The 15,466-nt window shown below is 38.7% G+C and overlaps 1 protein-coding gene across 4 annotated transcripts in view; it reads left to right on the top strand.

The window, feature by feature from the left end:
• Positions 1-5,620: 5,620 nt before the first annotated feature.
• Shal (Potassium voltage-gated channel protein Shal) overlaps positions 5,621-15,466 on the top strand; it is a 42,573-nt gene continuing 32,727 nt past the window's right edge. For 2 of the 4 annotated variants that reach the window (XM_065496241.1, XM_065496242.1), the window contains exon 1: positions 5,621-5,785. The gene's annotated coding sequence lies outside the window, so the exon portion shown is untranslated. The remainder of the gene's footprint in view (positions 5,786-15,466) is intronic. The other 2 variants (XM_065496240.1, XM_065496239.1) reach the window with 2 other exon arrangements.

The following is a 15,466-nucleotide window of genomic DNA, read 5'->3' as shown; positions in this document are numbered from 1 at the left end:
GACTCAATCCTGCCACTGTGGGTTCTTCACTTAATATGCTTTCTTTTGACGTGCTGAAAACCAAAATCAGTGCAACCATTCGCCGTAGTAACGTTAGGAAGTATTTTATATTAAAAAAATAGTTTTTCCCGATTCTACGGCGATTGGCTGAACCGATTTTGGTTCTCAGTACGTCAAAAGAAAGCAAATTAAGGGAAAAATCACAGTAGCAAGATTGAGACTGAATTCGCAGTGGAAGTGCCTTAAAATTAAATTTAATACGAAAGTAAACGGTGGCGCTATCTGTTAACGGCTTTGAACAATCACAACTTACTGTACGCTTTTTTATGAATTTGCAACTGCGAGAAAGGAAAATTGATAAATGGCTCTACTCTACGCGGATTTGAAAACCAGGTTGGGTGGCTATAAACCTTTCAAATCGGCGATTTAAAATATCCTGACAAATACTTCAACTTTAAATTAGATTAGAGCTTTACAGGACAAAAATGAAAAACATTTTTTATTAGAGCTTTGCGCGGTTTGTGATTTTGCGGTTTGGAGTTGGTGGTTGCAGTTTTCCTTAGCCAAACGCATATCGATTTTTAGTCACTGTTTTTTTTCAATTGTTTGATAAAACATAAATATTATTGGTTGAAATTATACTTTATAGACGTACAAAACTTCAATGATATCTTTCATAAATAATGCATTGCGTAGTTCGAGCATTTATCCTAGACTCACGCTTAGAAAAAAATATAGCTGTACCAAAATCAAAACGATATTTACAAGCCATGTACGGCAAAAATAATAATTAAAACTGCTATTATGACGTAGTACATAGTTATTAGTAATTAAATTGTTAAATTCTAGCAGGCTTAGCTTTAATAAAGTGCCGTAGTTTTTTGTTATTAACGGAAGTTAATAAAAAGAAACAAATTTTCTTTTGAATAAGTAGACTTGCCAATGTGAAAATCCTCTTGTCAGTGTTAACAATTTATGGATTGAGGCAGACAGGAAGTTTGATATGTGGCAAATTTTGACGAGAATTTACCACTTTCTCTCCAAAGTCTGTAAAAAACAATCCATCAATGCAGTTTAAAAATTTCACAATAGCTTGCTGCAAAACATGCAAACTAAAATCATTTCTCAAATTTTTTCTTTGTGTTATATTTACTAGAATTATGGGACAAAATACTTTTAAATTTTAATGAAAAATAAAGTAAGCAGTTATTTTTACCTTATTTTTCCAAATATAAATTTTTGTGTGGTTTTATATTTTGGTTGCGGTTTCGAAAAAACAAATTAACGCGTAGCCTTACTCACAGAGCAAAGTTTCTTAAATTCACTCAAGCTATCACGTTAACACTTTTTTAAAAAAAAACAATTACTTAAAGTTAAGTTTCCCAATATCAATTTTTTCCATCTCCATTTTGAGTCATCATCATTAATTTATGACAGTTTATGCCCGTTTGTAGAAAAGCCCTTGGTGTTTGAGATGCCAATAGATGGCGCCACCGTATACTTTTTGTAATGCTCTTCCATTGCAAGTTATCAAAGGTACATCAAAGAGGGAATCATTTTAGGAGCAGAATGCACAAGCAGCAGCAAAATTGAGTCTAATATCGCAGAGGAAGTGCCTTATTATTGAAAGTAATCGCTGGCAATAATGATTTTTTTTTTTAAACAAAAATGCGACTGTTCATGGTCCATGTCCAGTTTTTCTACCCACTGAAATAAGCATAAATAGGAAACCTAAATCGGAAGAAGAGATGAATTGAAATAGACATGAATGATGGATTTTTATTTCAAGAAAAATGCGACTCTGAATATTTTTTATTTACTTTGAACATCATTCTAGTAAGGTAACGTAATGTGTTCAAATCATTTTTATTTGTTAAATACCTGTACAAATGTACAACAAACCACTTCGAAGCTGTATTTTAAGTGTTCATAAGTTTTTTTTGTCTTCCTCGTGTCTAGCAATACTGAAATAAAAAATCGTATTTGAACAATATGTAACTAAAACAAAAAGCTTTCAACCTGAAACTCTTTTTTCCTCACTGTCAAGAGATCGGCGGAATATGTGGCACAAGCTGCAATTAAGGGCCTCGACGCAGTTCTTAAACAAAGGCGCCGTGATGCCGACGCGGCGCGATACCGTTGTCTTGATGCACACAAGCAGGGGTCAGATGCAACCCGCAAAACTGCTATGTCGTGCCGGTGGCCTGTTGACCTGTGCGTCGCATTGTGAAAAAATGATCCTCTTGAAGAGCTGATTTGTATTTATATTTCTATGAATGTTTGCTTTTAAGGTGGAATGATACTGGGCAACAATTGAAAATTATTTAAATTGTTGGATGTCTTAAAGAATTGACCGATAAATAATTTGTTCAACAATTTGCAATAGTAAAAAGGACCTTCCTACAGTAAAAATTCAAATTTTGCCAATTTTCTCCAAAATTTAGAGTGCTTGAACATATTTTCTTGGCATTTTCCGATTCCTCTCGTCGAGATCTGTCCAATTGTGTCTGCCACTTATTGGGGAAACTCTTGGTTTTGAAATTAAATCGGATTTCAAGTAAGGAGAAGCCCTTACCATTTGAAAAGCACGCTAACTTTCCAGCCAATTTTCTCAAAAAATTACAGTGCTTCTTAGGTCAATTTAGGCTTTTACTGAATCCTAAGGGATGATTTTGTGCATTGGTAACAAGCAAATTCCAGGCTTTTGCAGTATCATTCCTCTTTAAACACACGCAGTAATAGATTGTGGTTAAAAACGATATTAAAATTGAATCTCAAGAAAAGTGTGCCTGTTTTTATCTGCTTTTGCATCTATCTAAACAATCCAGCAATAATTATTCAATTTTGTACATGTTTGCACACTCATATACCAAGTAAACTAAAATAGAATACAGCAGATTTTTTAATCCTCTCTGATTTAAAAGCCTATTATGCTTCTCGTTGTCCTTCATCGACTGTTTTCTTATTTTCTTTGATTCTTTATTCAAGCAAGAGAAAGTAAAAAAGTTGGCAATGCAGATTCCCTTACACGAGTCTGTCAGCAGTCACCTCGGCGCTGTCTTTTGCCACTTTTTGCTTGTCAAGCGTCCGGTCCAACGACTTCTCGCTGCCTCAGACAAATTTCCTCTCATTTTTCAGTGCTGCTTTTGATCATCCGCCTTTTTTTCTTTCTGCGACCGCGTTGAAAGATCTGCTCTATATCTAAATGGTTCTTTTCGAGTTTTTGCCGGTCACGAAGGATCGAGGCCGACTGACTGAGAGCGACGATGGCGATATAGGGTGTTTTTCTTTCGCATCTCTGACGTAAAAGCTCAACTTTGGCAAAACAGTGAGGGTTGCGTGAAGTTTTCCTCACTAAAATTCACTGAAGCACATTTTTTATATGAGATTTTTGCAGTATTTTGAGTATTTTTAATTTGCCTTTTTCTCAATACGGGAAGATGAAAAACATGTTGAAACGATTTTAGAATAAATATCTTTTGAAAATTAATTCTTTGGGGCTGAAGTTTCAAGTGAGGATTTTCGCGAGAGTATGAAGGGTATAATTGTCAATTTTACCGACTTTATTTGAACATCCTGAATTTTACATATGTTGTTTTTTAGAGGTGTTTAATAGGGTGGAACCTGAAAATTTGAGCAAAAATTTGGGGGCTCTTTTTGAAAATTTACAGTAAATCCGAAATATCAAGATATCTTTGGTCCAGATTAGAATTTAAATGTGGTCGTTTCACCTCCAGGCGCAAAATTTTGAGTAGAATTTTGCACCATATTTCAGAATTTTTCACCCAGACCGTTTCAGAATTTTGCATATTTTGGATTTACTGCTAATTTTCGAAAATCTCGATTTCCCAAAAAGGACTCCCAAATTTTTTGCTCAAATAATCAGGTTACACCCTATGAAACCTCTAACAACATATGTAAAATTCAGGATGGGCATATAAAGTCGGTAAAATTGACAATTACCCTTAGTCCTCAAGTATTTTGATGATAAATTTTAGACTGATTTGCGAAGAAAAAATGCTTTGTAGATTCTAGGTATCTTAATTTACAAAGATGAAACTAGATGACAAAATGACAACGAAGGGTGTTTAGTATTTCTTTTTAAAAATGCATTACTTATCCGATGGCCCCTTTACGATTGAAAGGTCAGAAAAATTGCCGAACGTCTGTGGAACGATTTTTTAGACAAATTTATTTATAACTCTTGTGTATTCCATCTAAATATCTATTAAATAGTCTCCTCGTCAATCGAGAAGCATGCTAACTTTGCAGCGACTTTTTCAAAAAATATTCAACGCTATCTAGGTCAAATTGGGATTTGACTGAATCATTTAAATAATTAGTTTATGCAGCTTTAGCAACAAGGATTTTCCTGAGTTTTGTAGCATTAATCTTTTATTAACAATTAAAAAACCTGTTTATCCGCTCACGCTGTTGCTTATTATAATCTAACAAATGGAACGCATACCTATTAAAAAGTGGAATGATACTGGGCAACAATTGAAAATTATTTGAATTGTTGGATGCCGTAACAATTGATCGATAAACAATTTGTTCAACAATTTGCAATAATAAAAAAGGACCTTCCTATAGTAAAAATTCAAATTTTGCAAATTTTCTCCAAAATTTAGAGTGCTTGAACACATTTTCTTGGCATATTCCGATTCCTCTCGTCGAGATCTGTCCAACGGTGTATGCCACTTATTGGGGAAACTCTTGGTTTTGAAATTAAATCGGATTTCAAGTAAGGAGACAGCCATTACCATTTGAAAAGCACGCTAACTTTCCAGCCAATTTTCTCAAAAAATTACAGCGCTCCTTAGGTCAATTTAGGCTTTAACTGAATCCTAAGGGACGAGTTTATGAATTGACAACAAGCATTTTCTAGGTTTTTGCAGTATCATTCCTACAATTGATAAAAATTACAATTTTTCTGCCGAATAGCTTTGCTAAATCCACGCTTATAGTCAACATTTTAAGAAATTTCAAACTGTCAATCAAGATTAATTTTTTTTAACTTAATCTAACAGTTTTGATAGCCGTGGAACGTTTTCTAAATTTTAGATTTTAACGTCCATAATTCGAAAACCGCAAGTAACGGAAAGTTTTCCTCAAGCATCTTCCCCAGTTGCCAATCCCGATGGATCTAGGTGGAATCCCGGTGGATTCAATGTTTCTGGCACCTGGGGCTATTCTAAACTCTGCATTATAGTAATAAGAATAAATCAATTTTTTTAATCCGTACCAATAGATGTGCTATCGTTGAAAAATTTTAAACAAACAGTAATAATAGGATCGTGAAAATTTAGATTTAAATTCCTGCCTTGTCGACGAGGCATAAGAATTATAAAAAGTAACTGTCTCAACCTGGTCTCATGTTTCAGCTGACTGCATCTTAAAATCGTGTCCATCCGTTTGCGTGGAATCGATGTGGTCAGCGCGCGGCGCGCTGGTCGTGTGTGTCGGTGGCTCGGTTGGTGCACGTTGGGGCCATCTATTTCAGGGGGCGCGAGAGAGAGCGGAGTGGCGCGCAGGGCCCGGTGCTGTGGCGCATCCGACGTCATCGGTTGCCTGGGCAACGAGCACGGGACGGACGGTGGCGGACCACCCCCGCCAGAGGTCTCTCCGCTCATAGCAGCAGCCCACGGCCCGGGTACACCGAGAATAAGTACGCGGCGGCGGACGAGGCAGGCAAAAATCAATTGGCTTGCATGGAGCGCTCCGCCTGATAGATAGGCAGGCACACCGCCGTTGCGTGCGCGACCCCGATTCTGCCCACCCGCAGGTACGTGAGCTAGCCCCCGTCGCCTCCGGCCAAAAGGGGCCGCCGCGGCCCCCACGCCCCCGGGACACCCACCCGCCCGCCTGGCCGGCAGCTGCTCGCGAATTCCGCCGCCGTTGCCGTTGCTGCTGCTGCTGCGGGCCTCGTTTTCCGCAGCGTGTCCGAGTTTCCCGCTTGCAGCTCCGGCCCAGGTGACCTCTCTCAGTTTCTGCAAGACCGCCTCCACAACGCCGAGCTGAAAGGGAAACCTGTGCACTCACTCGGCGGGCGAACGAGGCCTAGATTCGGATTCGTGCACATATCCCAGCTTGAAAGGTCGAATCAATTTTGGCCGCTTTTTACGTCAGCGTGCGCTGCGTTTCTCGTGATTAACTCGTTTGTGTCATTTTCACTGAAAGACAAATTAGCCCAAGGTCAAAATCCGACAGAATTGTCAAACCGGACGTGAACACTCACCAAAACTGTAAGCATGTTTTTAATTCTGAATTTCTCGAAAAGTCTTTATTTAATTAATTACAGAGTCACTTTTTATCCGTCTGCCGCAAAAAGTAGTCCTTGCCTTTGGTTTCAAGCGTTTGTCAATATTGACAAAGCATGTATCGATCCAAATTTTAGCTTTGATTAGTGTCCGCTTGTTTGACATAACCAAAGCACTGCATTGCTACAGGAAAAATTCAAAATTTGCCTCTATATGGACATTAATTTTCAAGTACATAGACGTCCAATACATCTACTCACGAATTTTTTTACTGTCAGTCGTTGGTTACAAAATGATAGCCTCTTTGCGTGGGTCATATGAACTCCAAAGGTCACAGATAACAATTCTGGACATTTCCAGTATGAGCTTCATTTGAATGATTCGTGTATGGTTGAAAGAAATAGAATAATTTGAATTAAAGAGCGGGTTGATTATGCAAAACTCCGGAAAATCCCTGTTGCTAACGCATTAACCTGTTTTTGAAGGCTTAAAGCTGAATTAATCTTTGAGAAAAATGGCCAAAGAGCACTGTCTCCTTATTTTGAAATGAATATTCGAGAAATAAATTGAATTTTTTCTGTAGCAAGGTCCTTTTTTACTATTGCAAATTTAAGAACAAATTTTTATGCATATTGCCTCATACAATTCAAATAATTTTCAACTATCGCCCTGTATCAATCCACTTTAGCCCAAATGAATTTTCCAAACAAGCGACTCGTGGTTTTCTAATGTAGAGCACCGTCTCCTTATTTGAAATCTTATTTTATTTCACAACAAAGAGTTTCTCCAAAAATTCCATACACCGTTGGATAGATCTCAAGCGGAGTCTGTAAATTTGGAGGAAATTTAACAGTAGAAAAGTCTTACAATAAAGTCCTATTTTTTATTATTGAACATTGTTGAGCAACTTCTTACCGTAGCCGACAATTCTTATAATTTAATTTTCAATTGTTGTCATGTATCAATCCAATTACAATTAAAAAAAAAACACGCCGATTATTGTTCCAAATTTATTTTTAACCCACGTACATACCGTAAAGCTTTTGCGAGCAGTTTTAACGACCTGCAAGGGTGTCATTTTCACCCCTAAAAATCGTTTTTGTTGCTACTTTTGGCGCATTTCATGCGAGAGCGCGTCACACATTCCGCGCGCCGTCACATTTTCCATGCGTTTCCGCGGTGTTCACAATTGGTAACGAGCGGCATATATAGGCCTGCGAGGGGGCGCAGGAGAAGGGAAGAGAGAGAGCCTCTCACTCACTCGCTCTCTCTGCATTGTTATCCAGTTCGCTGGCTGTGTTTTGTACTCGGTGAAATTAATTTGGGCCGCACGCTTGTTCGTTCGTTCGTTCGTTCGCTTGCCTGCCTTTCTTTCGGCGGCGTGCGCGGAAGAGGCTTGCTTGTTTTGCTAGCTGATCACGCCACGAGACGATTCCATTTTTAGGCTGCGTGCACACCCCGCAATATTTCCCGCGCCAACCGCGTGTATTTATCGCTTGTTTTCAATTTATGAACCTTCCTACGATTTATGCTCGGCTCGAAAGGGTTAGACCCCGACACGCCGGACACGCGGGAGCTTGCTTTTTAAAGGACGAAAATGCGTGTTTACGACTCTTTTCGACGGGTGGAATAACCCTGGTGGCCTTGCGATTAAAAATCACTCGCGGACATTTAATTTCAAGATCGAAAAGCGAAATGTGCGGCCGCAGATGGCATCTAATCCGCGCAGTCCATCTGAAAAGGTTGTTAAACTTTGCTCATACACGCAGAAATCGATTTTATCAACACACACATAGGAGAGCAAGCGCTCGGCACAATTGGTATATGTGTCAGCTACAATGGGGCATTCAAAGCAACTGCTCGCGGAAAGAAAAGTAAATTTCTTTGAATGAACCCATTGGCAATTGTCCTCGCGCCGCGCGTTCACAAACATGCAAGGAAAACAAAGAGAGGAAAGTTGGTTCTCGCGCATTTCCAGCCTGTTTCATCAGATGAACAGGATGCTCTGAGTTTGTTGTTGCGTCCGCCGCGCGCTTTCCTGTTGTAAAATCTATTAATAGTGCGCCCAACTCCGTTTTATACCTATCAGGAGCTTGACAAACTTATCGAACACTCAACGTGTCACTTTGATCGAACGAAATGTCGTCTCTGGAAAGAGCGCTTAATCATTTCTAACGCTGATCGTCCCGGAAAAATGCACGAAATAGCTCAATCTCGGATTTGATAAATTATTTTCTAAAAATAGGTCAGGGGAACGCGGAAAACACAGACAAGATAATCTGCCAAAATCCAAACAAAATCGATCAGTCTCAACTCAATATTTTTGCGGTCTTTACAGTAATTTTTGGGGAGTTTAAAGACTGCAATAATTCATTTTAAATTATTGATAAAATTTAAAAATTAAACCCATTTCGTCAAGCTCAATTGAATTAACACTTTTGAGGATATTGGTCAAGTTCAAAGGTTGCCTAAAGTCTTTTTCGAAAACTTCCGAGTATTTGTTTAAGATTTTGAAATCAGCACCATACTTTAAAATTCCGAAACCACTTTCAAAAGTTCTCCCAGGGTGTGAATTTGTGTGAAAGTATCAAGGTGGTGTTCGTCTTCTCAAAAAACAACAAAATTTTCCAGCCAAATCTCGGGTTCTAACCGTCAGAAAGACAAAATTGCACACCGTTCGACTTGGCTTGACTTCCCCTGGTGTTTCGGGTGCTCGCCCTGAACCCCTATTTTCCATAATTACATCCCCCGAGTAAAAAGGTGAATATTTTAGATCGTCTCGATATTTTTGCCCTTTTATATGTAAAACAGAAATTCACACACGCAGGAAAGTTAATGAAATTACGAAATGGGTACCAACAATAATTTTCAAGGCACTTTGCTGATTAAATTCTTTTTGATCAGGAAAGTTGAAAAGGGTACACGGATTTTTCATTCTTGGATTTTTGTTTTTTAGGAGGAGAGTCTCACTTTTTGAATATAATAAAGGATGGAATTTCGGGTTAGTGGCGAAGTAGACAAGTTTGTGCTCAGAAGCGAGAAAGAACAGTCGTTCAGATTTGCAGAAAGCAATTGTGTCCTTTCTCACTTTTTCCTTGACAATGTCATTTTTGTTATTTATTTTTAAAGTGATATTTAACATGATATATTAGACCGTTGGTTCAGAATTCTCTGCAGCTAATAAAGTGGTATGAATTTGGTTTTGAACGGGGCCGAAATAGACTATATAAAGCACAAATTTCACAGAAAATGAGAGGAATTTTGTAATTTAAAAGTTTTTTTAATGAATGTGTCTGTAATAGATGTAGATTGTGTATTTTTGGAAAGAATATTTACATAGCATGCCTTGATCTCGTGATAAAATAAATTAAAAGGCATGTCAATATAGACAACAATCACAAAGTTAAAATTTTATAGTGTCTGCCCCAGTTGCAAGATAATAAGGATTGATAGTGGAAAATCCTGGAAAATCGTTGTTGGCAATGCAAGAAATCATCCCTTAGGATTCAGTTGAAGCCAAAATTGACCTAAGTAGCAGTGTAAATTATTGAGAAAAGTGGCTGCAAAGTTACCATCTGTTTCCTTACTTTATTTCACAACAAAGAGTTTCCCTAAAAGGTTTCATACGCTGTTGCACAGATTTCGGCGAGAGGAATCGAAATCTGCCAAGAAAATTTGGTCAAGCCATGGAAATTTTGGAGAAAATTTAAAAATTTGAATTTTTCCTGTAGCAAACTCCCTTTTTAATTGTTGCAAATGGTAGAACAAATTTTTTATCGATCAACTGCTAATTGCATCCCACAATTCAAATAATTTTCTCTTTCTTAAATAAACCGATTTAAATTTTCAAGCAGTTTAAAATTATCTGGAATTTTCAAGAATGCACCAAAACCACCCCTATTATTTTGCTTCCGTCGTATATTTGCTAAAATTTCCTGCCGTTTGTAACGACTAGCCTACTTCCGTGTTTTCGTCTAAGGCAGCCATGATCAGACACACATACACACAAGTGAACAAATCTGGTGCCATGTTTGCAGAAACCATTTGTAACCATTCATCGCGCCTATTTCCCAGAGTGCTCTGTAAAACCAACAGAATTAGACGCATCAGTTGGCCGGCGGCCAAAGGCCCGCCCCCCGATTCCCGCGGCTGCACAAGACAATCGCTCGCTCGCTCGCTCGCGAACGAGCAAGCGAGCGAGCGACGCATGATGGTGCAAATTTATTCAATTCGCAGCGAACAGGAAAATCGCAAGGCACTACTTGGCCTGAAAACCCCTGCCAGCGGCCGCGTTAGACATTCCGTCGGGCACTTGTGTGCAGCGGGCCTGCATACGCGCGCGGAGAGGCGGCAAACACACACACACACACACACACATACACATACACACACTCGTTCGCCCGCTCGCTCAACATAATAACAATATTATTCCGGAGGTCCGAAAATAGCAGCGCGGCGCGCGCGGCGGCTGCTGCTGCTGCTGCTGCTGCCTCGGCTGGAATTGCATCACGTAGCAATGAACATTCAGGGTCTCGCCTGCGCCGTCTCCGCCAGCGACGTAAAAACCACTGTTGATGCACTTCGTGATTAGCAACTAGAATCGGAAGCCAGCGAGCGCAGAGTAAACTACGTGCTTTATGAACTATTCTAACAACCAGAAGGAGCTATTTTTAGATTCGTAGCTTTTTTCGCAACCTGTGGATTTTTAAATGAGAATTAAAGTTTAGCCACAGTCAAAAAAGGCGCCAGCGTTAATTTACCATTTTTATTGCAAATCTGTTATTGATCCTAATCGATGAGCTGATTTTGATTTGGGATATTTTCACGCCTAGAATATGTTGGGGTAGGGTTTAATCTGAAATCAGTGCGGAAAGAGATCTAAAAATGTGCGGTTTGTTGGCGCCTTTCAATTTGGTTTCTTTTCAAGTGGCTCATTAGCACTAGAAATATTGGAAATTTGCCATACTTTTAAATTTAAATGAAATCTGTCTTACTTTGTCAAATACTTTTAAAGTGGAATAATTTTGGATTTCCGCGCAAAATCCTTTAACACACCTACAGATTAGGTCCTTAAGGATCCAAGTACAGTTAAAAAAATACTAATAGTCATAAGGGTTCGAGTTTACCCATGAAAATCGTGTAAATTTTTAAAATGAAAAAATTATAAGATGATTCTCAAATAAATTAACACTTAATTTTGGAATTTTGATTTTTCCAAAATAAAAATAATGGTTCTCTAACGGCCAGTTGAAACTTTCAGACGAATTTTGTGCGAAAATAGTAAATTTGAGAAACATTTGCTCAATAAGAAAAAACTGAAAATTAAATCAGCTTTCTGAATAAAGACAGTTTTTTATGCTACTATCAACTGGTGAATTTTAATGAGGCTATAGCGTATTGTTGATTTGATTGTTGTATTTGTTCTGTATTATTTCATTGTTGCCGCGTAAGAATTGCAAATCGTCATTGTTGTTTTCTAATTGTTAACGCGAATATTCAATTGTATCATTCTTCATCTGGCAATTCAGTGTAACGGACGTTAAATAATTCGCGGACCCAAGAATTCCGAAGGCTGCGCGTTCGAGTCACGTCGGGGTCACCAAATTTGGTCGCAAGGGAAGAGTTGACCAAATAATAATTCTTCTTTTTAACACAGACTTGTTTAATCGTCAACAGGACTGTAATACAATTCAATCAATTACAATTACATTAATATTTTTATCGTTTACGGCACTTGCCCCAAATTCTTGGGTCCGCGAATTATTAAACGTCTGTTACACTGAACTGCCAGATGAAGAATGATAGAATTGAATATTCGCGTTAACAATTAGAAAACAACAATGACGATTTGCAATTATTACGCGGCAACAATGAAATAATACAGAACAAATACAACAATCAAATCAACGATACGCTATAAGGCCCTTTCGAAAATAAAGCTTTTTTAAATAAAAATAAATTTCAAGACTTTTCATAATTTTTCCCACCCCGGAAGCAATTAATTTCCTTCGCTGAAAAAAAATTGTTCGGCTATTAGGCTTAACTTTTCATGTAATATCATTTTTTTAAATAAAAAATCACAATCATTCCACTTTAAGAAGAGCAAAAGAAATAATTAAACGTTGCGAAAGTACCCTATTTTCGTACTCACTTCTTTGACCTACATAATTTAAGTACGAATTGTGATTTTGCCAAGAGCTCAACTTTATTTATGAAATTTTATCTCATTTTTTCAACTGTAACAAAGTAGATCTATTTTGAGTTGCGTGAATTTCGCACCACTGGCTAGTGATCATATTTACAAAAATAAAAAAGTCATGCACGAACTTTGAAAAAGATAGTGCCGCATTGTGAAAAATGGCTAGTACGACAGCAGGCCGTCCTTTTAATTTATTTGAACATGCCCATTTATAACGCCGAGAGGCGGACACCGCCTTCCATTTTTAATCATATCAAGCGAAGACGCCATATTTGTCACTTCAAGGCGCTCGCTTTCGCCCACCTCCTTGCAGAAAGGGGGACCAATGCTGAACGGCTCAAGCCGCACAAGTTTACTCGCAATCAAATCGGGCGTAAACGCGGCAACAAGAAACAAATACTCTCGAAGCGTGCCATCCCAAGAGGCGGCAGGCGGAAGCGGAAGCGGCCCGACCATTTGGCCCACATTCGGCGGAAAAGCGGCGGTAAAATATGCATTGCACAATTGTTACTAGGGCAAAAGGAGCGAGAAGGGCTTAATTTGCTCGGAGGGAGCCCGTGTCATTATAGAAACAATGTGACGCTTAAAGGGTTGCTGCTCATTGCCCGCCTGCCCGCCCGCCCGGCCCGGACAAGTCTCTCTTCTGTACACACGCTTTGATCCCCGCTGCTTCGCCGCCGTGAAATCAAATGCTAGGGCAGCCAGCGAGAAGCACACGACGGCCTCTCTGGAAAAGCAGCAGCGGCACGGCCGCCGAGAGAGAGAGAGACCAGAGGTGTCAGTTTTCTTACTTACTCTCTCTCTCTCTCTCCCGCTGGTGTACAACTCGGCGAGTCGGGCCAATCGATCGGCCTGTGCTTACCACTTTCTGCATGCTCCCGGTTGCACACCGCGCATTAACAACGGATTAGCAAGTGCGGCCTCAGCAAACGAGAAAGGGGGTGAGCTGCACCAATCACGCGTGATTTCCGCCCGCCCACCCTCCCGCGGCTCTCATTTCAACTGCCACACTCGGGTGATGGATCAAATTTTCGCATTTTCGCCTGCTCCGCCGCCGCTCGTTAATTAGAGCAAGGGCAGGCAATTTAAGACGATAGAGACTACATTGTCTACTGTGCATCTGATTTACTTTTGAACAACAAATGAACATGTAGCGGTAAAACAGCGCGATCCTGTTTTTTGTTGGGAGCCAATTATTTTCGGCGGTTTGAATTATTGGTCAACAGCCGAAAGATGATTATTTGAAAATAAGAATTCAGTTTTCGTCCGTCAGCCACACGGTTCTGACGTGAGACGTTTAATAGTTCAGAACCCGATTCAAAGGGTTCTTGTACATACTTGGTTAAGTATCCGATCGGATTTCCAACTGTAAACCAATACACCAACCAAATCCGTCATCTGAATTCATCGGTCTTCTTCATTTCAACCCTTTCAATCTCCCAAAAACACTATAACACGAATCACGCAATTTGCACACTTAAAGTGGAATGATACTGGGCAACAATTGAAAACTATTTAAATTGTTGGATGCCTTAAACAATTGACCGATAAACAATTTGTTCAACAATTTGCAATAATAAAAAAGACGTTCCTACACTAAAAATTCAAATTTTGCCAATTTTCTCCAAAATTTACAGTGCTTGAACTTATTTTCTTGGCATATTATTCCGATTCCTCTCGTCGAAATCTGTCCAACGGTGTATGCCACTTATTGGGGAAACTCTTGCTTTTGAAATTAAATCGGATTTCAAGTAAGGAGACAGCCATTACCATTTGAACAGCACGGTAACTTTCCAGCCAATTTTCTCGAAAAATTACAGCGCTCCTTAGGTCAATTTAGGCTTTAACTGAATCCTAAGGGATGAGTTTGTGCATTGGAAACAAGCATTTTCCAGGCTTTTCCAGTATCATTCCTCTTCAAGAGTCGTAATTAGTACAATCTAAAACTATCTTAACTGCCTTCAAAGCCCGCAAAAAATACATGTAAAATGCATACAATGATTTACACAGTCAGTTGAATTTATTATTTTTCAAAAATCATGTATTTCACTTTAATAAATTTTAATTTTTGTATATTAAGAAATTCAATTTCATGTTTACCAAAAGATAATTAAAAAATAACCATTAAACTCTCCTTTTAGAAGCTAAATCCGTCTAAAATTCCCCTTATTTTTCGAAAAATAATTAAAACTCTCATCCCTAATTGAGAATTAAACCTACTTTGTGCTTTTTTCGCAAAAAGGCTTGCAGTTTTAATTATGCTATTGCACTCGGCGCCTGGAATAGCAACTTGAATTGCCTCATCGAGGCTGCTTTGTGCACTCTGTATGTATGTGTGTATTGTATGCGCTGCGACAAATAGCACAGTGCAGAAATAACGCAACTTCTTGCCCTTACTTGAACAAATACACTCCCCAAGACGTGTGTGTCGCAAAAAGCGCTGCTATAACTTTTAATTGCAGAGTAGCAAAGCTTGTGTGTGTGTGTGTGACTTCCATGTCTTACAAGGTGAACAAAACATACTTGAAATTCATTACGAGCAGCGAGAAATAGAGTTGAAATTTATTCCTTTGCTTTACCAGTTTCTTGGCTGTAATAAGATTCTTCGTTTCGAAAGGATTACTTCGTTATAATAATAAATTTATTAGATACGAGCTGATTCAACCTTCGCTCTATATTTTAGATTTAAATGATCTCACTGCGAATTTACAATTTACATCCCTATTTTAATGTACTTTTTTCAATAGCCAATTAGGACTAGATTTTGACATTTTAATTCAATGTCTTGGCGTGAATCTATCCTACAACGTTTGGACTATGAAGAAATATATCCTTTTAAGGAAATTAATTACGATTTTCAGTAATCAAACAGTTTTCTTCTTTTGAAAAGCACGCACACCTTTGTACAGATTTTTGTTCGAAAGGTTCTCTTGCGCCAACTCTTTTATAAACTTCAGATTTTCCCCAATTTTAAGGAAATATTTTTAATTGATTTCACTTTGTCATG

The sequence above is a fragment of the Cloeon dipterum genome, chromosome X (genome assembly GCF_949628265.1).
Source record: "Cloeon dipterum chromosome X, ieCloDipt1.1, whole genome shotgun sequence".
Taxonomy (NCBI): Eukaryota; Metazoa; Arthropoda; class Insecta; order Ephemeroptera; family Baetidae; genus Cloeon; species Cloeon dipterum.
This window is presented reverse-complemented; position numbering and strand designations above follow the sequence as displayed.